This window comes from Saccostrea echinata, unplaced genomic scaffold (genome assembly GCF_033153115.1).
Source record: "Saccostrea echinata isolate AGI-Se365-2 ecotype Australia unplaced genomic scaffold, CSIRO_AGI_Sech_v1 ptg000064l, whole genome shotgun sequence".
Taxonomy (NCBI): Eukaryota; Metazoa; Mollusca; class Bivalvia; order Ostreida; family Ostreidae; genus Saccostrea; species Saccostrea echinata.
The window spans coordinates 6,873,770-6,901,545 of record NW_026889813.1 but is presented as its reverse complement, the minus strand read 5'-3'; positions in this window follow the sequence as shown (position 1 = coordinate 6,901,545).

The window sequence follows — 27,776 nt, the reverse complement described above, 5'->3', positions numbered from 1 at the left end:
GGAGCTATGGGTATAAGTTGGAGACAACTTGTAGAATTAAATCCTCTACATTACAATTCAAATAACGAACCTTACAAAGACAATGTTATTACCTGCTTTGTTAGCTGGGACCAATACTGACTGTGTAATCTATCTAATTTACATTGAACAGATGGGAATTCGGGGTTTCAAAGTGAAGATAACTGTTTGAACTTCAGCCCAGCTGGATAATGAAGTTCATACACACTTCATACATAACAAACTTTTTGCTCAATCTTCATATCAATCAGTGTTTTGCTAAAGTAAATCAGTATTTGACCGATTTTGAACCCCTATTCTACCAACCCATATTATGATATATATGTATCCTCCATTAACGTTGTTATGTTCTAGCTAGTAATAGGTTTATTAATCCATTTTTCTGGCTAGCAGAATCAAGATGGGTAAAATAAAATTCATTAGAAGATCAAGATCAATTTAAACGTGAAGTTTTTCATCGAAATTTTCATTCCCCCCTCCCCCCAGAAATAGGTTGATGCATAATTTTTTTTTCTGTATGGCAAACAGAAATAAGTTTTCTCCTATCTCATGTTTACAGCCAAATTCATTCATTTTCTTTAAAACATCAACGACATCTTTGTACAATGCGTGATTAAGAATATATTGTAGTTCCTGATCTTTAGGTACTGTGCGCACACTGTGAGGACATTGTCGTTTGGAACTTCCGGTTTCCATCATTTTCCATCAGTTCCATCAATTTTACGATAAGAAACGAGAAAATTATGTTCTGATTTGTTTAACATGTCTCCAAGATCAATAATCAAATTTTACCATAATTATATTGCAATTTGTGTATTGGAAAATTTGCAAGTATTTGACTTGTCATCATCCTGATTAATATTCAAAATATTAAATACCAGCCAAACAGGTGTTCAAAAGACATTTTGCCTTGTAGGATTACATAATAGGAGTTTTCTTTTTAGACAGATGTGGGTGGAACTCAATGATTGTAATGTCATTGTTTTCCCCACTCAAGTGAAAATCAAGGTACAGGTGCCGTTTCTCCTTTGTATGCTTTGTTTAAAGACAAGTTCCTTTTTCCAATTAACCATAAAAGGTAAAAGGAAAATTGCATAGTGCTAAGCTAAATGAAGTGACATTTTAGGCATTATGCTAGTTTTGATAAAGATAATTTTTATCATAAAATCGAAAACCAAGGTAGTTTTACCTTGAAAAATTTGCAGGGATAAGTTTTAAAAATGTAAAAGTGATAAGAGACTAAATCACTCCTCAATACCATAATTATCATCATTTCTCCCATTGCCATTATAAATTCCATCTATCACTCACAGCGATTCGTTTTTTGTTTCTCTAACAAGTGAGGAAATTTATAGCAATGTTTGATGGATAGCTGTTATTTTTTAACATTTAACATTGCAACATTTAACAGGATGTTGTGAACCATAAAGCAATATTCTTCATAAACCTTTCTATTTTTTCCAGTCATTGAAATTCGGGCCCCGGGTTCGTGAAAAATCATAAGCATAAGTCAAAATATCTCTATTGTGGAATGATTTAGAAGAAAAGCAGTCCGATATAAAACGCTTTTCAACATTGCACAAGCAAACTCTTATTCGCAAATTAAGAGTTTCAGTACACATGTTATAAATATTTTACAGATATTTGAAATTTTGACTTAAGAGTAAGTCTATTTCATGTTTCTTGAGACTTTTGTCATTAAAAAATGACTTGCGTTGGAGGAAAAAAAATAATTCGTGCAAGTATGGAACCTCTAGATATTTCTCTCTATCCTTATTTTGTCTTGACTGTGACAGAAGAGTTTGAGCTACCAAGACAAATCGGATACGTGGGTCATAAGAAGGCACTAATGCTTGTGGAAAAGTAATAATAAATACAGCAGTAACGCTTGAATGGAAGATTGATTGAATGATTGTATGTTGTTTTACATCCCGTTCGAGAATTTTTCACTCATATAGGGACGCCACCATATACCGCTGAAGGATTTCAAATTTAGACCTTTACTCGGCACTCAGGGCCATTGAGCAGTGAGGGTTCTTTATCGTGCCAACGCCTACTGTGACACGGGGCCTCGGTTTGTAAGGTCTTATCCGAAGGACCTGTAACTTTCACTTCAAAGCGCAGAGCACTTAGCGAAGGAACAGTTGCTACCTATTTTGTTTTATCGACTTAGGTCAGTCGCGGCCGTGATTCGAACACACGACCTTCCGATCACGGAGCTAGCGCTCTACCGACTGAGCTACCGTGACGGATTGAATGGAAGAAAATTGATTTAAATAACGTGTACAAACAGTTTGCTAAAGGTCTTTAATGTTATAATGGGAATTGATGTACTCAAGTAACAGTTTCATATCAAAATACGTACTTGAACAACAGAGGATAAATAAACAACGTTTTATATACATGTATTTAGCATACTATATTACTTTACTAATAAAAATGCTGATTTACAACACAGTGTTTTCGTAGTCTTGGTGATAGACTCTTTTGTTTTAACACATTTCAACAGGGAATCACTTGGATTTCTCAGTTTCGATCTTTCGTTAGTTTTCAGCTTGGACTGCATGATCATATATGTGTATTTCTTCAAAATTGAATGAAATATAGAAATAATGTTCAAATTCAAATAAGCACTTGTTTCTAAAAACAAAATGTTCATTTTCACTGCTGCCATTTTGAAAGCAGACTCCGTTGAAACTCTTCTGGTTGCTCCTTTGTCAATTTTATTACCGACCAAGACGATGTTGGAGAAATTTTGTCCTGTAATAAAAAAAGCTTCCTCATTTGGTGTCTTGTTGCAGTAAAGCTCTAGTAATTTCACGGAGTATTAAAAAATAAAATTATGCATCTATTAAAAAGTTAATTTGCTTAAAAATAGGTATTTTACAAGTTTTATTTTTCCAAAATGAAACTTACCCTTTATTCTTCGGATATCGTTGCAAAGATTCTGTGCAGTAAGAAAGGAGGCAGGACTTTCTACTGAGTAAACAACAACAAAATGGTTTCCATTTTGGATATACATTTCTCTCATTGCAGGGAAGTCTTGTAACCCTGATGTATCCAAAATCTCAACCGTTTGATGTACGCCATCTACAAACAAAAGTAACTGTATTAATTCAACAGATACAATTCAACTTCTTTCCATAACAAAGAAAATACCACAAAATTATGTTAGAAAAACAAGTGATGTTTCTGCTTACTAGGAAGACGGACTGTTTCGTGATACGATTGTCCAAGAGTTGCTGATGTCCTCTCTGTAAAAACCCCGTACAGGAACTGGTGGATGAGGCTTGTTTTTCCAACTTCTTCATCGCCCATAAAAACTATTTTGATAGGTTTCATCTTTTTAGAAGGCATCGACACCACGCTCAGATAAACTTTGCTTAAGTGATTTGTCATTTGCAACTCCTTTTATATATAAATTTAATTAGTCGCGAATTTCAATTGGTGTGGGCAATAACTGGATTACTTTGCATAACTGAGAAATACAAGTGTTAACATAAAAATGCTGTTCTGATTACAAATATAAATATATAAATATATCATTTGACTTTAAAGTCAAGTTCTATTTCCTGAAAGGTGATTGTATGATAGATTAATTCTTAAACAATATTAGTCAAAAAATACTAACATTGATACAATTCTAAGTGCAGTTTGTATGATCCACATAATAACTTTGACTATTCAACTAGTGAGAGTTGTAAAGTATGAAGAAATCTAAGACTGAAAAAAAGTTAAAGGCCAATAAGCATTGATTGACCTGTAAATTTACATGTAATTACATAACTAATAATATCGAAGTACCTGTATCTTTACCTGCAGCAAGTTTGTTAATTTCTTCTGATTGCAACTAAATTATGACATCTGACACTGTACATATATCACTGACCAGGAAAAAAAACGAATAAATAAAACTGGTTTATTTTTTCACTTTGATCAACACTCTAAATCACTTGAAAAATTAGCATGATTAAAATTTTTGTAAACATTACTAGAAGAATATTTCCAATGCGGATTATCACTTAAGAAGTATGCAGGATCAACGTTTTGTTTCACTACATGGTTCTGCAATGAAAAGAAAAAAAATTCTGGCGATTTGCAGCTTGTTTTACTGTACATACAGACGTCAGATGAAACAAAAATAAAATTAAATTAGAAAAAAAAACCCAAAATAAAATAAATAAAATAAAAATAAATAAACAAATAAAATGGATACTCAATTCCTAAAATCAATAAAAATCCTTACAAACAAAGATGCATTGCCGGGTCTAGCAAATGTTCTACAAACCCCTATCTTTACACCTCACAAAAATACTAGCTGCTGTAAAGGAGAAATTTCAGAAACTGTGTTACAACATATTCTATAAGTGTTGTAAATCAGATGTGGATTCTCAAAACCCCCCAAAACTTTCAGAAAATTTAAAATCACCAAATTTTTCAAAAGTCAGTAACATCAAAACGTACGACATTTCTACACAATATATAACCATTCCTCCCGATAAATTAAAAACTGAGCTTTTCGATATCACAAGCAATGGCTTCTTCAATAAAAATGGAAGTCAGAAATTTTCATTACTTTGTTAAAAATCACTTTGATTCTACACACAGGTAAATGTGCTCTGAAGTTGAAATTAAGGTGTTGGAGTTCGTTATTGACAACATTTATGTAGTTTTAGGAGACCAGGTCTTCCAACAAACTATTGGAATTGCTCTGGGCAGTAATTATACTCCTTTATTCGCCGACCTGTTTTTATATTCCTATGAAACAAAATTTATTCAGAAAACCTCTACATGAGAAGAAGAAAACACTTGCTGTGGCTTTCAACTCCACATTCAATTATATCTACAGCATTTTATCAATTTACAATAGTTACTTCCATCCGTATGTCGACCCGATATATCCCAGTGAACTCGAAATAAAGGTAACCACAGATTCAACCACATCTGCTTCATATTTGGATGTTTTTCTGACTATACACGATAAAGGCCAAGTAACAAGTAAATTTTAAGACAAATTTATGATTTCAGATTTTCCATCGCCATCTTTCCTTATTTATGTATCACAATTCCGCTATCACCCGCATTTGGTACGTACATCTCCGAACTTATTCGATACTCAAGAGCATGCTCTGAGTAAGATCAATTTTTAAAATGAGACAGGCTACTGACACATAAGTTGATAATACAGGGATTTCAATAACCTAGTTTAAAGTCAGCATTTCGTAAATTCTGTGGTCGTTATAATGACATTGTTAACAAATATAACCTATCATCGGATCGAATTTTACCTGCCGTGTTTCATACCAATGGTTAGACCTTTGTTTTTATACTAACTTCGACTACGGAAGATTCTGCCTCAATGTTTAAAACCAAGGGCTCATGGCGGATATAACCGGTCAACAAGGGATGCTTACTTCTTCTTGGCACCTGATCCCACCTCTGGAATTTCTGGGGGTCGGTGTCTTATGCTCTGTTCACGGATTTTTATTGTTTATAGATTTTTTTTTGCATTGAGATCGATCACTGTTCGTTATCATCACCTATTTTTTTTTTCCATGAACACATTCTGAGAAAATTTATACATCAATACATACAAATATCCTTCCAAAATAAGATGCTCGCCTCTACAACTTTATTGCAGTAACACAATGGTATTTTCAAAAATATTCTCAGTTTGATTAAGAAACTTCAAATGTTAATTAATATTTTTGTTATTGATTTGTTATGGGTTTGGTTTAAGTTTGTTCCTTTGTTTTCCACGTTCATGTGGGAGTAGAACATGTGTTTTTCATTTTCGGACATTAATTACTACACCCTAAACACAATTATAATTCAAGGTGTAGGTATTTGTTTGTTACGGTTTTAAAATATTGTTAGTGTTCAGTAAAAATGATAAATAACAAATAACTATAAACGAATGATATTGTTTTGTACAGAATTCAATGCTTCAGGAGAGCTGGATGATGAGAAATTTATTTATTCATTTTATGTGCTCATAGATACCGATGCTGATAAATAATTCAGTTCACATGGATCTGAATATGAAGCGTATTTGCAGCTCTGTTCTGCAGCTGGTGAATAATAAAGAGTTTGTTTGTGAACATGTAGCATTTATTAAAATCGCCAAATGAATTTGCAGTTTAAATACAATGTCAGAATGCAGTAGAAGAGGGGGGCTAAAAATATTCTACACCTTATACATGAGAAAACTAGTATCTACCTTAACAGCTAAGATAACTAGAATGTACTAAATTTATTTCAAGTGTATTGAAGTTTGAGGGCTTTGAGGTTGAAAAAAATGTGCAGTTAACACTTTGCTGTTTTGAGCCAATATCAAATTATGATCAAGCTGATCTAATAGCTGCAACCAGATATAGTGCTTAGACACTAAACGTCAGGAAAACCAATAGAGCTGTTCAGTGTACTGCAAATATATAATACACAAATGTCAAGGCTGTGAAAATCAATTTGAAAGATGATTTTATAACAGTTGAATACCCTTATACATGTAATTATTCAATTCCTAAACGCCTTTTCTACACACAATCTACGATATATTTATAATCCTTATTTATCAATAGAGTTTAATTCATATAGGCGGTATCATGTTATTTTGGCAATAGCATAAAATGATATACCTGGCGTACGATGATAGAAAATTTGTATTTGTAGAACTCGTAGGCTGAACGCTGGTTACAAAAGATGCTTTACGTGAGGGATTTTAGGAAGCTGGATTTTATAGAAACATGTCTAGACCCTATAGGTGTATTCTTTAGCATTTTTCCCATTAGACACATTAATTTACTTTGAGGACTAATGACCGACCCTCTGCTATAAATTTCACGAAAATTTTTTAAACTTCCAACAGAGCTAAAGCATTAGATTCAAATGAAAGATAGTATGAGATATGAAGCACTGTTTATATTTTCAGAAATGATTTTTATGTCAGATCATGATATGAAATTAAACCAAAATCAACAACATAAAAACGTACGACTTTTCAACTTCATATACAACTATTCCCCACGATAAATTAAAATCCAGACTTTCTGACATCGTTGACAGCTGCTTTTTCAATAAAAATGGAAGTCGTAAATTTACTTACCTTGTCATTGGTCATTTGCAAAATTACTTTGTTAAAAAACAATCTGATTGTACACACAAGTACTCTGAAGTTGACATTAAAAAGATGCTCGAGTTTCTGATTGACAATATCTATGTGGTTTTTGGAGACCAGGTCCTCCAACAATCTATTGGAATTCCCATGGGTACCAATTGCACCCCGTTATTAGCAGACCTATTTTTGTATTCATATGAAGCAGAATTTTTCAAAATCTTTTACGTGAAAAGAAGAAAACACTTGCTGTGGCCTTCAACTCGACATTTAGATACTGTATACAGGGAAAATTTCGCCCCCTTTATTTTCGCCCCTTTCGTCCTACTCATAGTATAATTTCTTAAAGGAACTTTGAATGTGCGAATTTAAAATGGGGCAAAATTGTTTGCAAGTGTGAAAGGGTGAAAATACGAAAATAACCCTGTATACAGTATATCGACGACGTATTATCAATAAACACTGGTTATTTCCATTCTTATGTCGACACGATATATCCCGGTGAGCTTGAGATAAGAGATACCACAGAGTCTGACACATCTGTTTCATATTTGGATATTTTATTAGAAAAAGACGTTAATGGTAATCTAACAACAAAGCTTTATGATAAACGTGCTGACTTTAACTTTTCAATCATCAACTTCCCTTACTTATGCAGCAATATACCCTTATCACCTGCATACGAGGTTTATATCTCAGTTGATTCGATACGCCAGAGCATGCTATACGTATGAACAATTTCTAAAACGAGGTAAGTTATTGACAAACAAGTTGATGAAACAGAATATCAGCAATCTCGTTTAAAGTCATCATTTCGTAAGTTCTATGGTCGATACAATGACCTTGTCAGCAAATACAGTCTATCATTAAGTCAAACGCTGACTGACGTTTTTCATACTAATTGTTAGGCCATTATTTACACACTGAATTGTCGATGGATTTTTCCGTTATTTCCCGATCATGACAAGGAGCACACGGCGGGTGTGACCGGTCGGCAGGGGATGCTCACTCCTCCATGGCACCTGATCCCACCTTTGATGTCTTAGAGGTCTGTATTTGCTCAGCTCCTATTTTGTAATGTTTAATGGACTTTTGAGCTCGAATACTGTTCGTTATCTCCACATATTTCATGAAGACATTTTAACACAGAGATTAGGAAGATATATAATTTATTATCAAAACATAAAATTAAAAATATGAGGAGTACATGTGTTTATATGAAAATAATATTTAGTGTCATACCTATAGCTATTAAATTCATTTTGGAAAACATAATAAAGCGCTGCTTCCTACGTCAGAATAATACAATATTATATGTGGTTGTAAGAGAACAATAGATCTGTTAGCAAGAGTTATCTTTCTTGTAAAAAAAATTTTATCGAAAAAAATGTAATACTAATAATTATAAAAATTCTACATTAGGTATTTGATACATTTAACCATTTTTAAAATGATCCTTAAAAGATGTAACTTATTCAATTTGTAAGGGTTTTAAAACTGGATTTAAATGTTTTTTGTCAAATAAAATAAAACAATTTGAAAAGTATAGGCAAAGAAAATAGAAGCTAACGTTTCCATCATATCCTAGGTTTGATCGAATTAAATACTCAAAGGTCTCGATAATTGCACTCTGATAAAGTAAACTATGAGTAATGGACTTTTTCGAGAAGCGCTGACTTTTACATCGACGGCTTACTTTTACATAGAAACCTGCCTTATGTACGGAGGTGCGGAATTGATAATGAATAAGTAAACCTTAATAGTGGTTATAGGTATGGTGTTTGGGGCACTAACATGATTTACTGGTATACAATCAACGCAAGAGATGATGGGAGACAGAATTACATAACTTAAATTAGCTTATTCGTGAGGGATAGTATCTCCTTTCAATCTCATTTTCTGAAGGAATCAAATAAGGAAGAAAAAAACATTCCTGAAGGAAAAACTAAGGAAGAGTTGGTCAATGTGGAAAGAGAAGGGGTTTAGGATAGCGTGGTTGCCTTTCCCTTCTTAGATAACGTAATATGTGCTTTGAAATGGCCCATTATTATCACTGTTAAGCTTAATATTGATATCGCAAAAGAGCTTCCATAAATTGTCCTAGTGTAAAAGTAAGTCGTCGATTGTAAAAGTCAGCGCTTCTCTCAAAAGTCCAATATTAGTCTGTTTTTACTTGAAAAGTTATCTCTCTTATCAGAGGGTCGGTAACCCTTAAAAAGTCTACAATATCCTTATAGTAAGCGTTGTGCTTTAAACAACGTGTCTCAACACATGTAGACACTTCCAGCAATATTTTAAAAAAAGCAGGTTCTTTGGGAAAGATATTTGAAATAGCGACTGAGTGTGTTCGAATAGGTAAAGAATAAATTTGCATCTAAAAAACCAACGTGTCATCAATTCTTCGTATAAATCAACATCAGTTATACCGGTAGAAAACTTGTAAATCCCCTGACTCTGTATACAGATTTTATTAAAGAAAACTAAGTACTTTACTCAGACAATGTAAAAAAAAACAAGAAGTAATTTATCTCAAATATCTGAAAAAGAAAGTAAAAAACATGTACTCTTATTTCTACTAATATTCAAAACGATTTACTTTTCACATTTTTCGCAACGCCTTTCAAAGATACCCCGGCGTTTTTGCAAATAAAAAAAAAACTAAAAAATTCTATTTTGGTTTTTTCTTGCGAAACTGTAGTCAGTGCTCAAACATTATCATTGATGTGATTTGAATATCAGCAATTTGTAGGCACTTGAAATGTCATCATCCTGAATAAAACTTAAACTATGACGAAATATCATGGCTAAACAGGTGTTCAAAAGACACTTTTCCCTGTAGGATTACATGCTGAAAAGCTTCTTTTTCGATGACGTGTGGGTTAAAACCCGAATAATTTGAAAGTCATTGTTTTCTCACTAAAGTTAGTACCAAGAAATACGTGCCCTTTCTCTCATTTGTGTTTAAAGACAATTAAATTTCTCTGTCCATTATATCATTTTACTCAGCAAGACCATGGCGAATTGCAAATTAATCTCAGTAGTTTTGGTATTGAATTTGAATTCCAAGGTATATCTTCCTTGTCAATTTTCCCAGAATTAAAAAAAAAATATGGGAGATTGGACTGCACCTCAATACAGTAAATCACCATAATGCCCACCCGTCATATCAAGACTTCATGTTGATAACTGCTCACCACAGTGTTTGATCTATTCAGTAAACCCGGTGTCATACAGTAAACCTTCCTCCAAAAAAGGATCCCCAGGAAGATTTACCATATCTTATGGGGGGATGTTTACAACATAGTATTTCTTCTGCAAAGTAAACTTTCCACCTAACCGTAAACAGTTCAGATTTTATAGGGAATATATTATTTTATAGTAAATGTCAACCCATTTTAAATAAGCAAAATGGGTTTCAACTCTTCGAAATTATTGATGACCAGAAGATACTTTTTTATGTCATACGTAAAAATTCTTCAATCAAATACATAAAAATGCAATTTCTTTCTCAAGACCACAACATTTCATTACTCGAGAAAATTTGCACTTTGAAATCCATCTGCAATAAAATAAATTAAAAAAAAAAATACACAACCCATAAAAGGAGGGCATCAATTTAAGAGATATAATCCATTATTTCACAATAACACAGAAAATACCGAGGAATCATCTCAGAAGAAAGAACAATATAGGAAGACGAAGTGTCTAGTGATATATGACTGTACAAGTGTTACTGGTGTTCTTTCAGTAAAAACTCCTTACAAGAACTGATGGATGAGACTTGTTTTTTTCAACCTCTTTCTGCCCATAAAAAATATTTTGATAGGTTTCTTGATTTCAGAAGGTATCTACACCACGGTCAGAGATACTAAAGGTTTAAGTATATAGTTAACAGACAACTTATATCTTTGAATTTAATTAGTCATGAATTTGAACTGTTATATGATTGGAATTAATGAAGTTGACATAAAAATGTTGTGAAATCAATATACTGATTTCATAAGATATAACATGATGCTAGAATTGAAAGCTTTGTAATTGATTTTTTTGTTTTCAAAAATGTGATTATATGAAACTGCAAATCAGAAAACAAAATAATTCAGAATTAAAACATAAAAAAATTCTTCGAACTTGTTTCAGTATATGCATGATCCACATAATAACATAAAAATTCTAAGCTAGTTTTCACAGAAAGAGAATGTCTTCTAGATTCAATAGAGAACCTACAGTTAGTTCTCTGATCTTTTTGATCGAGGTCTTCAGATGAAGATACGAGGGTCGCTTAAAAATTACGCGGATTCTGCTATTATTTGATCTTATAGATGTCAAATAGCAATGAAATTTTACAGTAACATTTTTTCTTAAAGATTCCAGTAAAATATACTATAGTTAAAATATTTTGATATTAATTTCTCCTAAAAATATTGTTTTTATACTGCCGATGGTGATATATGGAGCACGGCAAAAATTCTGAAAAACGAACTTCCAAAATTTTAATCTTATATTTTCTATAGTTGGCGAAATTATATTTCATTTTATTGTTACATTATTATGGATTTAGATTTCTGACGTAATATTTGAAGTACCGGTACTAACAGAAATATTGTATCCAATGTGTTTCTTAAGAAAACAACAGCAAAAATGACGTCTCGTGATTTGACGAAGCAGCGCACTTTTATCAAATTGAATGCAGTGCTCGAGAAAATGTCAACAGAGAATCAAAATATGTTGCAAACCAGCAGTGTGCATAAAATCTGTCTACAAATAACACAAGGGAATATCAGACTGTAGGACCCCAGTAAAGGTCAATCCGAGAGGGTTGGAAGAAGATCATCGACGAAAACTGATCTGGACCATTGAGAACGTGAATGACAGTGACTGAGATTACACAAAATTTCAGAAATATCCTTTAGTTATCTATGCTAGATATAGTATCAAAACTGGACCAGAAATGGTAAATGGAGTGGTTTAGGTTTTTAAACACAAAGGAAAAGGAAAATACTTTGATAAAAAAGAGAGCGCATATTTTATTATGATGCACGTGACGTCGCATATCTTAGTTAAACTGCGCCGACAGTTTATGATTAAGTCCTGATTAAGTAATCACTGAAAATAATATCAACTTACAATATTTTGAAATGTTGACCACTAAAGTAAAGATTCTTTAATAAAACGTGTGACTTATTCTGTGTTTATGTCGTCAAATATTTTTTCTGTGCATCAAGTCCACGTAATTTTTGAACGGCCCTCGTACAATACAAAGAAAGGTGATAGTGTTGATTTTATGATTATTCCTGAACAATATTTGTGCTGTACTTTTAATACGTTTAGACAAGAAGACGTGTTGCATGAATATGAAAAGTATCTCCCCTAAATTTCAACCATATTTAAATTTTTTCACGTTGTTCACAACATAATTTTCAAAGGAATGCCTAATGTATGTATAAATTTCTTTGGATTTTTAGGATGACTAATCACACGTGTGTTTTCAAAATAACAGTATATTTATCGATTGTTATTTCAGCTTTGTTTTCGTTTCATTGAGACAAATTAAGTCGTTTTAAATGAAATTAGCGTAATATTGACATAATATTTTCCTTGTAAGCTCATCGACATTGAAACTGAAAAGTTTGAATGACTGCAGTAAATCAAGTCTGTAATAAAGTAAGTTTCATATGAACATCGCCGTTTGACCTCCCAGTTCTTCTTAAGGATGACGTTTTAGTTGACAGAAAAAGATTGTTAATAAGTACAAGATGTTAGATCAAAAAATGTTCTAAATGGACAAAATAATCATGTTATAACTCATTATCAATTTAAAATTTCAATATTTTATTATTTGAAGAAAATATGCTAGAGCAAAAGTAAATATATGGTGATGCAGAGGAAATTCGGACTGAATTTAAAAATTTTTTTTTGCAATATTATCAAAAAATTTAAGATTTATATGTTTTTAAACATCATTTTGCAAATATTATGTGTTTTAAAACTCATGTAAAATAATTCAAATAATTGAATGACATGCAATGAAGAATTCCAAAAATTGGAACACTAACCATTCCAGACAACATACATGTTTCTCAATAATCTGATCATTGACCTCACATAATTTCAATACCAACAGAATAAGGACAACAGAGGTAAACCGAGGCTATAAATAATTTAGAGTTCTTATCATTTAGATTTTTAATTGTAATATTAGATTAAAATGGGCAAAAATTAGAAAATTGACAGAGGAAATTCGGACTGAAATGATTATCAAGTCTATGGTGCAAATTCTATTTGTTTATTTTTACGTAGCAAAAGTATTTCATTCCTATTATATTTCATTATCTATAGAGTTTTGTTACTTGTAATATTTTGTTAATAAATAAAATTTTGTTTATATCATGAAAAATTTAGCTATTTTCCGAGAAATCTTCAGGGGCCACTAGCATGAAAAGTAGGTCATTGACCTAATTATTTGAAAGTGAATAATAAACACTACAACCATTGGTGTACAAGAGGTGGTTTTTCATTTTATCAGTGGAATTTCTGTTGTCACCTGAGTAAACGTCATTCTTAAGTCTCTTGTTTTTCAGTAAGAGGTAAATGGAAATCAGTTTCTTCGGAAGATGGTGGGGTCTGCGATGATCAGTTTACCAAAGCTTTGCTTTGTCCAACTGGAGAGATTTTGCAGGTATTAGTGGCAGGGTATCCGCTTGCCTGCTCTACATGTTCTCTTCATTTATTAGTATTCAAACTGCCTACAATATATAGATCATCTACTCTGAAGACAGCTTACGCAGTTGTTGTCTTAATTTGAACATATTTTAGATGGGGTAAAAGCACTTTTCGTCTCTCATTGATATCCTAAAGAATTGTTTAATCACACCATAAAATTACCATGTATTACCTTGATATAGGTTCTTCATTTCTAGTTAATTCTTACTGTTTGAAAAAAAAGTGGATTTACATCAGAAGGCCTATGATCCTTGCTAAGGTATCTTTTAATTCGACTTTAAACCAGTTGATTCGATACGCAAGAGCATGCTCTACGTATGCACAATTTCTAAAACGAGGTAAATTACTGACAAACAAGTTGATGAAACAAGAATATCAGCAGTCTCGTTTAAAGTCATCATTTCATAAGTTCTATGGTCGATACAATGACCGTTTCAGCAAATACAATTTATCATTGAGTCAAATGCTGACTGACGTTTTTCTTACTAATTGTTAGGCCATTATTTACACACTGAATTGTCGACGGATTTTTCCGTTATTTCCCGATCATGACAAGGAGCACACGGCGGGTGTGACCGGTCGGCAGGGGATGCTCACTCCTCCATGGCACCTGATCCCACCTCTGATGTTTTGGAGGCCCGTGTTTACTCTGCACCTATTTTGTAATGTTTAATGGACTTTTGAGCTTGAATACTGTTCGTTATCTCCATATTTTTCACCTTACCATGCAAGTTTTCTTTGAAATTCAAAAGTCAATGGTAGTTGGGGCAGCGATTGTAGGTGCTGTAATTGACTATTTTTATATTCATTATGTTGGAGAACCGTTATATTGGATAAATTGTGTTAGTACCAAACACATGTGTTGAAGTCCTTTTTACATTCTTAAAAATAAGATCTTTTGTCCTCTAAATCATTATGCTTGTGATGCTATATTACGTCAAATATCAAAATGCTAAATGGTTAAATGGTTTTGGCATATATTATTACAAAAGAATTAGCAGAATCACTTTGGTTCTCTTCGTTGTCACGAATAACAATATCCACCCACATAACATTACTTAGTATTGACCCCTGCTCCTAGCTCAACTCTCCACCCACATAACATTACTTTGTATTGACCCCTGCTCCTAGCTCAACTCTCCACCCACATAACATTACTTTGTATTGACCCCTGCTCCTAGTTCTACAATCCACCCACATAACATTACTTTGTATTAAAATCCACGTGTGACGTCACTCTTTTGTTTGAGCGCTCCATTATTTTTCAGGAATGGAAAGTTGCAAATTACATTGAAAACAGTATTTGCTACCCTATGTTCAAATTCTCCTTCTCGTGCCTCTTTCGAAGAAAGAATTTAGAAAATTTCATTAACTAAAGTTTATTTTCATATTAAGAAAAAAATCATAATGGTACCGCTGAGAATCGATCCCAGTACCCTTACCATGAAAGTCAGATACTCATCTCACAACACTATCAAAGCTGTTGACAGACAACGGATTTCTATTACTTTATAACACTTTCCTCGCCTTGCTCTCTCTCTACATATATTAAATTCTTCTAATATGTTAAATATATATCTAGTGTGTATCTTTTATATATTTTATTATATACTAGACAAACAATGATTACAAGCATTTAAATCAGTGAATTTTAAGCGGGTTAATGTACTCGTAGCGCTTCATTCCTTAAAAGCAATGGGCCTCGGCCCATTCTGGGCCTTGGCTCCATTACTTTCAAGGAATGGAGCGCTACTCGTACATCAACCCTAACTTGACACCTGCTCCTAGCTTTACTATCCACCCACATAACATTACTTTGTGTTGTCACCTGCTCCTGACTCTACTATTCACCCACTTAACATTACTTTGTATTGACACCTGCTCCTAGTTCTTCTATCTACCCACATAACATTACTTAGTACTGACACCTGCTCCTAGCTTTACTATCCACCCACATAACATTACTTTGTATTGACACCTGCTCCTAGCTCAACTCTCCACCCATATAACATTACTTTGTACTGACACCTGTTCATAGCTCTACTATCCACCCACATAACATTACTTTGTATTGACACCTGCTCCTAGCTCTATTATACACCCACCTAACATTACTTTATACTGACACCTGCTCCTAGCTCTACTATCCACCCACATAACATTACTTTGTACTGACACCTGCTCCTAGCTCTACTATCCACCCACATAACATTACTTTGTACTGACACCTGCTCCTAGCTCTACTATCCACCCACGTAACAATAATTTGTATTGACACCTGTTCATAGCTCGGATAGAATTGATTCAACTATAAGGAAAATAGAAAAAAAAACACAAAAAGGTTATTAAGAGGGCGCATATTATATTTCCGATGGATCTTTACAAATGAACTAAAACGGTCGTAAGATACACTCATGTACAAGAAAGGGGACAACCTTGATACTACATTTTTAATCATGTAAAATACATTCTCCATTTGATGACGAAAACTACCTAAAATACATAGTAAAATCTTATCCATAATTAGATTGTCAGATTTTGATCTCCATTGCAAATCAAAGCAGGATTCATAGGATTACATTCGTGCCAAACTGCTCTCATTAAACTACTAGGTGTATGGTTGCAAGCATGAATTTTAGAAAACTTGTGTAAACATTCCTCATTCCAGTTCATTATAACCTATTGAATCATGATACATCTATTAAAAAGTTAGAAAACGAGAATTTTAACCCCAAAGCGGTGCAATTGTTTGACTCATTTATATTCTTTTTCAGAATGTTCAACTTTCATAAATAATCTAAAAAAAATTAATCATAGCAGGAGTGTTAAGCAGTCAAGTCTTGTTTTTAATTTACAATAACACCAATTGCATATCATTGCAATATCTTTTTTTACAAGCCATATAAAGAGAATATTCCATATTTCAATTTATTTGAAAAAAAAAACTAAGAAGAAATAAGAACCTGGAATCAGCATAAAGATTGTATGCAAGTGATAAATGTAAATTTCGGTAAATTTAAAATAATTTTATCGCGGTGTAAGTGTGGTGCTTACTTTTTATATTACATGGAAATATTCTATATTCACACATCATTTACAAATTTTACATAATTTGTATTTGAATTACAAAAACTTTAAGCTTCAGAATGTATGAATTTATTATCTTGACCTTTTGATCTTGAAATTGTTAGGGGTCTTCCTTACGTCATAGAGAGTTGTGATATTAAATTTTATTCAATTTAGCTCGAAGAAAACTAAAGAAATTATCTGAAAAATGTTATTTGTAATGTATTATTTTTGATCTTGACTTTTGGACCTCAAAATCAATAGGGGCCTTTTATGCCGTAAGGAGGTGTGATATAATATTTCATTGTAAAAGATCAATGACTTTTTAAGATATTACCTGAAAAGAAATTGTTACACACAAACAGAAAGAATGAATTTAGGATTTTTTACCTTTTGGCCTCAAAATCAATAGGGATCTTCTTCAGGCCGTAGGGAGTTGCGGTATAAAATTTCATTGCAAAAGCTCAAAGGCTTCTTGAGATATTGCCCGGAAACGAAAGTGCTACACACAGACAGAATAACAGACGGATGTACAGACAGACCCAAATTAATATTCCCCACTTTTAGTGATAGCGGGGGATAAAAAATAGAATAAATATTTAAATCAAGAGGCCCTTGGGCCTAAATACAAACGAAAGATATATTGATAATGCAATAAATTGATTGTGATTATCTATGCATATGGAACGTCACGGTAGCTCAGTCGGTAGAGCGCTCGCTCCGTGACCGGAAGGTCGTGTGTTCGAATCACGGCCGCGACTGACCTAAGTCGATAAAAAATAGGTAGCAACTGTTCCTTCGTCAAGAGCTCGGCACTTTGAAGTAAAAGTTGCAGGTCCTTCGGATGAGACGTAAAATACCGAGGCCCCGTGTCACCGTAGGCGTTGGCACGATAAAGAACCTTCACTGCTCAATGGCAGAGTAAAGATCTAAATTTGAAGCCCTTCACTGGTATATGGTGACGGCTCTATATGAGTGAAAAATTCTCGAAAGGGACGTAAGACAACACACAAGCAATTAATCAATATATGCATATGGAGAAACCCTGATCTTCTAGTCATTGCTCGAGTAATGAAAGTTTCTCTCATGATAAATTGATAAGTTTAATTTATACTGTATCAGGATTCCTTAGTTTGTAATGATTTGACAAAATGTAACCTTATTCTTGAGAACGAGTTCCATATTGTTCTATGTAAAACTTTCAATCCCATGCCAAATGAATCTTTGTTAAACGTGAAACGATTATGAAAGATATTTCTCATATATTTTTATCTCTTACACTTTCAGCTCACTACTGGGATCTAATCGTTATGCTGAAAACCTAAAATTTAAAGGAAAATCAAATAACACTATATTTACATACTTTTAAATAGATATAGCAAACAAATACACCAACGTTGTTCTTGAGAAGATTTCATAACTGTACTTTCCAGTATATTCCTACATGAAACTTTAATTTGAAATCTGTTGTGATTATATGAGCTACCGTTGAACTTTTCTACATCAGGGAGCTTCCATATGAATTTTACAATTCATATTTGATAAATATTTGATAAAATTATTCTTTAAACTCATCAAATTATCCCAATCTCGTGATGGCTCCACCTGTTTTGACCACAGGGCCACAATTTGAATCAAAGTAATAAAGAAGAAAAACCAAATAAAATGTTGTAAAATTTTAAAAGATAAAAACTTCTTAACAAGCCTTTACTGAATCTTTAATCTAACTGAGTACATTAACTTTGGAATTATTTTTTATTTATGATTCATCCATAATGCAACTCTATGCAATTGTTCCCCCTCCCCTGCATTTGATGATCGTTTCATCTTAGCCAGCCCATGCAAGTATGTTTGTGTCTTGATATCTGGTGTTGTACGTTGATATGACGGTTCCTGTCTGGCCTTGGTAGCCTGAAGACTCCGAGTTCGAGGCTGAACGAGATGTTGGAACATTGCCTGTAAACGCAAGACTAGCGATTTGTGCACCACAATGCGGTTGCAAGCTGCATGTTTCAAACGAGGACATCAACATGATCGCTTTTACAAATAACTTATTCGTTTTGCACAATTTCTGAGAAAATATCATGGTTTATTGAGACAATCTAGTATATTTGTAGAAAAAATTCTCAATATCAAAATATGTCCATTGGCATCGGCAGGTTGTATATACAATAAATAATTTAATTAGTGGAAGCTTTTACTAAGATTCATTGAATTCCTCAATTTGCTGATTCTTTGTGCAATTTTCTTTTTATGAAAATCACCAAAATATGATTTTATGAAGATATAATATAGAGAAATAGTGATTTCTTTAGCCCTTGAATAATGTTCGAACTGAATTCTGACATCACGCAATAACACCATTATGAAAAAAACCTTTCTACTAAATATCAGTCACAAATAATAATTGCACAAACATATTTTTGCAAATGTGTTTTGAATGCACAGAAAAAAATTAATTCCATTTTATTCATGTGATGATTGAGCCTTTGCTTACAGAAAACTGTATGATTATCGCTTATCAGCTTTGATTTTATCTTCACTGAAACAAAGAAGTCATAGAAAATTTATTAAACATTGATTTATTAGATATATTAATTCCAATGTTAGCAAATAAACATTGATACTGAAAGTTTAAAACGTCCACTATGAATTAAGACTGTAAAAGTGTGTTTTCACTAAACACAGATGGGCTTTGACCTGACCATAGTAATCCTAGTGGTTTTTGGATTTGTTTTCAGTCAGGGGTGTATATGACAGGCCTGTGTCGACTTGTGTTAAAATTGTCCTGGTCCATCTAAAGGGATCCTCTTCTTTCTGGTTGGATTCTTTTGCCTGTTCTACAGGGCGAAAATTACCCAGTATACAGTATGCTGTGGGATCTCTACAAGTACTCTTATTTCACAGTGTCTTGAATACAAAGTTCTCTTTCTTAAACATGTTAAAGACAACTTTTCCAGCTTTTCATGGCTAGATTTTACGTAGAGAATAAAATCTTTTCGTCTCTCATTGACCTGTTCAATTTTTCATAAACACCATTAGGTTTACTAGTACCTTGTGCTACTTTGTATAAGATGATACAGTTCTAAATAATTCTCATCGTGAAATCTAATCAACTAGTCAATGATTTATAAAAAGGGGGGAAAAAAATAATTTAAAAAATTATATACCGATTAGTTTAACGAACACAGATTACAAAATTATTGCCTTTGTCTTTGCAAAAAGATTACAAAATATATTATCTAAGTTAATTAACGAAAATCAAACTGCATACATAAAAGGAAGATATATCGGCGAAAATGCTAGATTAGTACTTGACGTCTTTGAATACTGTGAAAAAGAAAATTCAGATGGTATATTACTTTTCTTAGACTTTGAAAAAGCTTTTGACTCGGTTGAATGGAATTTTCTTTTTCAAGTCTTACAAAAATTTAATATTGGCAATAGTTTTATAAAGTGGGCAAAAATTTTATATACAAGCCCAATGTTTAAAATGAAAAACAATGGCTGGCTTTCTAAAACCTGCGAAATGACAAGAGGCATTAGGCAAGGATGTCCTATTTCCGCTCTCTTGTACCTCTTTGTCGCAGAAATTTTGGCTATTAAGATAAAATGTGATAAGGACATCAAAGGCATAACAATCAATAATTGCGAAATTAAAAACATCCAACATGCGGACGACTTAACTGTAGCTTTAAAAGACGAAATGTCAATGAAGCGCACTCTAGATAAATTACAAGAATTTTGTGAACATGCGGGATCAAAAGTAAACATACATAAAACAGAATGCATTTTGTTAGGGGAACTAAAAAAGATGTATAATGAACTCCACGGCATAAAAATCACGAATAAAGCAGTAAGATGCTTAGGAATCTTCATTGGACACGACAAGGAAGAATGTTACACTAAAAACTGGATGAAAATTTATCACGATATTGAAAAACTTTTTGAATCCTCGAAAAGAAGAAAACTTACGTTATTTGGTAAATCATGTATAGTAAAGACACTTGCGATATCTAAACTTACATATGTTGCTTCAATACTTAGTCTTCCTGATATTGCTTACATGAAAAAAATACAACGTCTAATTTATAACTTTATTTGGGATAAAAATGAACGAATTAAACGAAACACGCTAATAGGTAGAATTTCAAAAGGTGGCCTCTCAATTGTTGATATTGAATGTAAATTAAAAGCTTTAAAAGCGGCTTGGGTACCTAGGTTGTTAAGAAAAAAAGGTATTTTGTACAACATTTTTGATGGCTATTGTAAAAAATTAAATTTTGATGCTCCCTATGCGTTAAGTTTCTCCGATAGAAAGAAAGGAAATATAGAGAAACTAGAGAAACTACCTATTTTCTATCAACAAATGTTATGTTGCTTCAATGATTGTAAGCCTTATTCTTTGAACAAAATCTCTTCCGATAATATTCTTCAACAGCCGATATGGAACAATTGTAACTTTGTTTATAGAGGAAATACATTATTTTTTAAAAATTGGATAGTCAGTGGGATTTTACATGTTAAGGATTTGTTTGACGATGATGGTAATTTCAAATTATTGTCAGATTTTTCGAAGTGTATAAAAAACAAGTCAAACTGGTTGTGTGAATATAAAGTTCTTACTTCTGTTTTCAAACCTTTACTACGAAAGTATGATTTTTCAAATTGTAAGTTTGTGAACATACGTTACAGAAATTATTTTCTATTCTACACAGGATATGTTAATGTCTTAGATCAAAGATGCAGATTTTTCTATGAAAATTTTGTACACAAGAAATTTTGTAAACCGTGCTATCAAACAGTTTTAAACAAAGAGTTCAGTGTTGAACCTGTAGAATGGAAAAATATATATCAATGTAAATTATACGACATACCCGATAGACAACTTACAGAATTCAACTATAAACTTTTAAACAATATTCTCTGTAATAATTTCTATCTCAGTAAATGGAAAAAAGAAACGAACAGCCAATGCAAATTATGCCATGTGAACGAAACTTCAAAACTTCTCATTTTTGAATGTAAAAATGTTATTGAAATATGGAACAGATTAAGTTCTTATCTGAAAATAGATATCAAATGGAAACATGTAATGATTGGATTTAGTTCTGAGCGTAATAGAAAAATTGTATCACTCAATACACTCATCTCTTATGTTGCCTATAGAATTTACCAATTTAAGATGAACTGTCGACTACATTCCTTGGATGAAACTAGCTACAACATTTTTAATCATGTTAAATCTTCAATAATTTTCTATGCTTCCATTCTGAAAAATTTGAACTCTCTTGTAGACTACAGGCTTTTTAAAGATTTTGCCTAAAATATTTTCGAATGCATGTTTCAATTGCTTTACATTGTATTAAGTCAATATTGTCATATTATCTTAAGTTCGTAATGTAACTTGTTCTAAATATGTTATATATATATTTCTATGTTTGTTTTTATTAAGAAATAAAAATAAAATATGAAAAAAAAAAAAAAAAAAAAAAAAAAAAAAAAAAAAAAACTAGTCAATGTATATTGGGGGAGTAAGTGGGGCAGCGATTGCTGGGATGGGATTGACAAAAATTAACACTACTTTTATATTCATTATGTTGTGGCTGGAGACCTAAATTTCAGGATAATAACTGTAAAATATCATCTGTTAACATACACATGAAGACCCTGTATGAAGAATGTATGAATTTAGAATTGCTATTACAAAAACTAAAACATTCCTTATTTTCCACAGGATTTTTATATTCTCTTTCAGTTTTGTTAAAATAAAATAATTAATTCTTGATCTAAAAAGATTTAGAAGTTAGTGTTCACATGGCAGTCACCAATCACACTTAGGGTATGTAATAGGCATATTGTACCTACATAATTAAGCGATTTGTAAATATTCCAAATGTCATCATCGTTAATAATATTTAAGTCGTGATAATAGATGTGTTTCAAATAAGAATTGATTAAAAGACATCCCAACTTAACGGAATCTCTGATTACATAAAGAATTTTTACAAATCGCTTTCGTACAATCGAGCAGGAACAAAGTACGGATTTAATAATGATTAAGTTAATATATAATCAAAAACGCATAATATTTCTCATTTGCATACTTTGAAGACCAGATCATGGAAAATTGCATTAAAGTGATCATTCTGAGAAGTTTAGGCCTGAATAGTTTTGGCATGGCTAATTTTGACAATATTAAAAAATTAATGGCAGACTGAACTCTAATCTTTTATAGCTATACAGTCAACCACCATAAACATCATAAAATCCTTCCAAAAAGAGATACATTGCAGGTTTCAGAACATTCTCTATAAAGACCTTAACTTATCACAAAAATAATAACTGCAGTGAAGGAGACACTTCAGACGTACTATGCTGCAAAACATTTAAGAAGTGTTGTAAATCAAATTTAGATTTAAAAAAAAAAACCCAAAGAACTTTTAGAAAATTTAAAATCACAACAATTTTTTCCAAAGTCTGAAATATCAAAGCGATTGATTTTTTTTAACACTTTATGCAACCGTTCCTTACAATAGTTTAAAGATTGGGCTTTTCGATGTGGGTACATACCTCTTATTATTTTTAGACTGAAGAAATGAAATTTACCTAAACTTGCAATTATGCAATTATTATATAAAAAAGGTCATATGAGTTGAAGTTCCATCTATTTTTATCACATAATCTATTTTTAGTATTCGGTTTTTATAGTTATTTTTAACCTGAGGGTTCATCTATATCTATTTTTAAAAATATTTGTTCTTGTACCTCATCAATAACCAATGAAATTGCAGGATTATGATCACGTGGAAGTCACTTTTGTTTTTACCCTGGTATGTGAAGGACGCTATTTTGTAAACAGCAAGATTGATTTTGTGAAAATTAACCCTCCACCATCTCCATCATACCCACCTTGATACATTTAGAATTGTCTTGTAATTGTAATGTAACTGTGTGTACCAGATATTTGACTTGAATTTGTATATACCACTTTATCTTGTCATTGTATACGCCAAATTTTTGTACATACCACCTTAATTTTTACATTGTTTTGGTTTTTCATATCACAGGGAGACCCCCCTGCCATTGTTGTGGACTACTTTGTATATATATGTTACCTGGTGATCTCCCATCTTATAAATGTACATTCATCAATGATAATATTGTCTTACTTAGACATTAGGGAGATCCCGCTGCCTGTGTGATATTAGGTGCTCAATAAGTCTTTTTACGTTTATCTGGGATCTCCCTAGTAGTTAAGGTAGTTTATTTGTAATCAGTTGTTTATCTTCGTCATTAATAAATGACAATATTCATCAAAGCATGTCTTGTGGTGTTTTATTGAAGTAAAAATTAACAAAGCTGCGGGACCAAGATGGAACTGGTTTCCACTCATTCTTTACTGTACAGGTATTTGTTTAGCATAAGATAAATGGAGGGCATAAATTGTATTGTTTGGTGTGTACATGCTCGGAATTTTGGAAATACCCTTCTTTTTCTTTCATTTTCAGATATTATAGCGAATATGTGCATTTTGCCGGAAAACGGATCTGACATGCCACCTAGAGATTTTAAATAGTGAGAGAGAATTTTACGAACTTTCATTTAAGGGGAGTCTTATCCTTCAACAAAAATATGGGGAGAAGCTCTGTGAGAAAACATTAAAATTGTCGCCTGTGGGATTTGTATTAGTGGACTGGGATTATGTCATATTAGACAATGCTTTCTCAATAATAAAGATTGAACGTAATTTTCATAACTTGTGATTGGTCATCTGGAAAATTACTTTGTTAAAAATCATTCAGATTCTATAAACAAGTACTCAGGGGTTAAAATTAAAAAGAAGCTGGGGTTCCTCATCGACAATATCTATGTAGTCTTTGGAGACCATGTTTTTCAACATTCTGTTGAAATATCGATGGGATCTAATTGTCTTCCTTTATTAGCTAACCAGTTTTTATATTTCTCTTAAGCAGAATTTATTCAACACTACTACATGAAATGTAAGAAAAGTCTTGCTTTGGCCCTAAACTAAACATTCACATATATCGACAATGTTTTCTCTACTCACAAAAGTTACTTTCATTTGTTTGTCGACTTAGTATATCCCAGTAGACGCTAAATAAAAGACACCACAGAGTCTTCCTCATCTGTTTCATATTTGGATGTTAGAAGTTAAAACATATAAACATATACAGTGGCGCCTCGTTTATCCGGACGCCTCTGTCCCCAACGAAATCGTCCGGATAAATGAATCGTCCGGATAATTGAATCACATCTCAAAAAGCACTCTCTAAGCATGTACATTGTATATATATGCACATTCTTGTTTCAAATGTGACAGCAAAGAAAAAAACTTTTAAATTATATTTTGGTTTATTGTTTTAAAAGCAGTAATTGATTAAAGAAAAAAATATATTAGAATGTAATTTACACAATAAAAAAAATGGATGGAAATTTTATGCTGAGACCTCCTATTTTAATTCGCCTTCTCTTTGGCCTGTGACTTCATGGGCTGAGCAAATTTTGATCTACAGTTGTTTTATTTAGCCATATATTATAATTATTGAAGCTCATATGATATGACAGAACTGTTCAGCATCATCATTAAAAATGTTCAAATATAAACTAACCCCGTATATTCCCCGTATATTCATTACACAGGGTTACTATAAAATTAACTGCAAGCTTACTCAAACAAAGTATTAAAAACACTCGTAAACACAAGCCATCTTCGTGATTATCAATATTTTTTTTTCTACAGACGCTAAGTTTGAATTTCGATCATTAAAAATACCTTGATAAACGTAATCAACTTCTGTACGTAACGCCAGTTTTATATATCTTTTCTAAAGCAATGGACGATTGTAAACGGTAGTACATTAAATAGAGATATTTCTTCACTTATGTACGTATGTTTACGTTTTTAGAAATGGAAAACAGTATTTTAAACTAACGCAATCAACATGATAAAGAGCATTACGAAATCGCTCGGTATTTAATTATTTGTTCATTTTATTTACAACTCTCCAAAATTCTCATGAATTTACCGATGTACATACGGTTAGCAATATGATTTTTAACAGATTATTATTTAATTAATGCACAGTGTAAGCTAAATATTAAAGATAAACGTGTGATTGAATTAGGGTAAACACACGCTAATAATAGACGCTATTGTTTGTAGGTCACAGGTAACCGTCTTCAAACTGACTGCATGGCCAATGTTTTTACAACAATTAACACGAATGCAAGCGAAGTGTGAAGAAGTCGTTTTTTGAAAAATTACCGTCCGGATAAACGAGTCATTTTTCAATGAACTATTACGTTTTTGTAGTAGAAATTGACCGTCCGGATACGGAACGCGAATTTCCGGATTAATGAGACAAAATAACGTGGAAAAAATCGGTTCCCAAAAAATATCGTCCGGATGGTGAAGCGTCCGAATAAATGGCGTCCGGATAAACGCGGCGCCACTGTATGATGTTTTTGTCTCCCAACTTACTCGATACGCAAGAGTATGTTCTGAAAACGGTCAATTTTTAAACGGAGAAAAGGTGATGACAAATAAGTCGATTTTGCAGGGATTTCAACAACCTCGTTTAAACTAATCATTTCGAAACTTTTATGGTCGATACTAGGACCTTGTTTGCAAATACAGTGTACAACCTATTATTCTCTTATTTTGACTGACTTGTTTCATCCCTATTAAGATGTCTTGGTGTTTATAATAGATTTGACTATGGATTACTTTGTCTATCTGATCAAAAAATAGAACTCATGGCAGATGTGACCAGTCGACGAGGGATGCTCACTCCTCCTAAAAGTAGTGTTATGTGTCCTGTTCTCAAATATGAATTGTTTCATCTATTTCATTTTAGGAATTATGAGAATTTTGAACCATTATCTTCAACCTTTTCATAATAATTTTTATTAATACGTGTACTTATTCTAGATTCTAATACAAATGTTTCAACTTTCCGGGAACATGGATCTTTGGATGGCTTCATCTTTTATGCATAATTCACGCTAATAGTAAAACTTGAATTGAAGAAATGTGAATACAGGAACGATTTTAAACTGTGTGTAAAAGTTGGTAAAAATTGCTTATTTGGTTTTGTTTGATGATAAATATATCCAACAATGTAAGACGACGGTGTCATATCCTGTTGCACAATGGGGGCGTGAGTTTGCACAATCGTTTGACTTTATTATAGAAATGCATGTATATTGCTAGAGGAAGAGGAAGTTTTGAACATGAAATATTTTACACAATACATAATATATAATTCCTAATTTACATATACATATACAGAGTAATGACTACTTAATAAGAATGCTGCATAACTTGTGCAATTTTGTTAACGGACAAATCTGTTTTAAAACATAACCACATAGAATTTTTTTTCATTCTTGAAGTTTGAACTTTTATTGCACTTTAAAATTTGTATGATTCATAATTTGTTTATTCAAGTAGATGCAACAGCATTCCCAAATTGATTTAAAATGATAACGTGATAACTGAATTGATATTAAATTTATGTCTGACAGCTCTATGTATGAGGGGATGGGTTTCTTTTGTTTGTTTGATTGATTGTTTTGTTACCTTGAGAGCCAATGTCTATGTTCTGTTTATATTTCTCTGTTGTCATTTTGTTTAAAGATTCATTAATAAGTCGACGCAGAGTGCACATTTTTACCCGTATTATAATATTTATTACATTTTTAAAAGTGAAATACCGTAGTTTATTTATTGAATAAAAGTGATATTCTAACATAGTGCGAAAGGATATCAAAATGGTATTCTCACTGTGTGAGAATATCAGGAGTGTGGCAAAACTCTCGATTTTCCTTC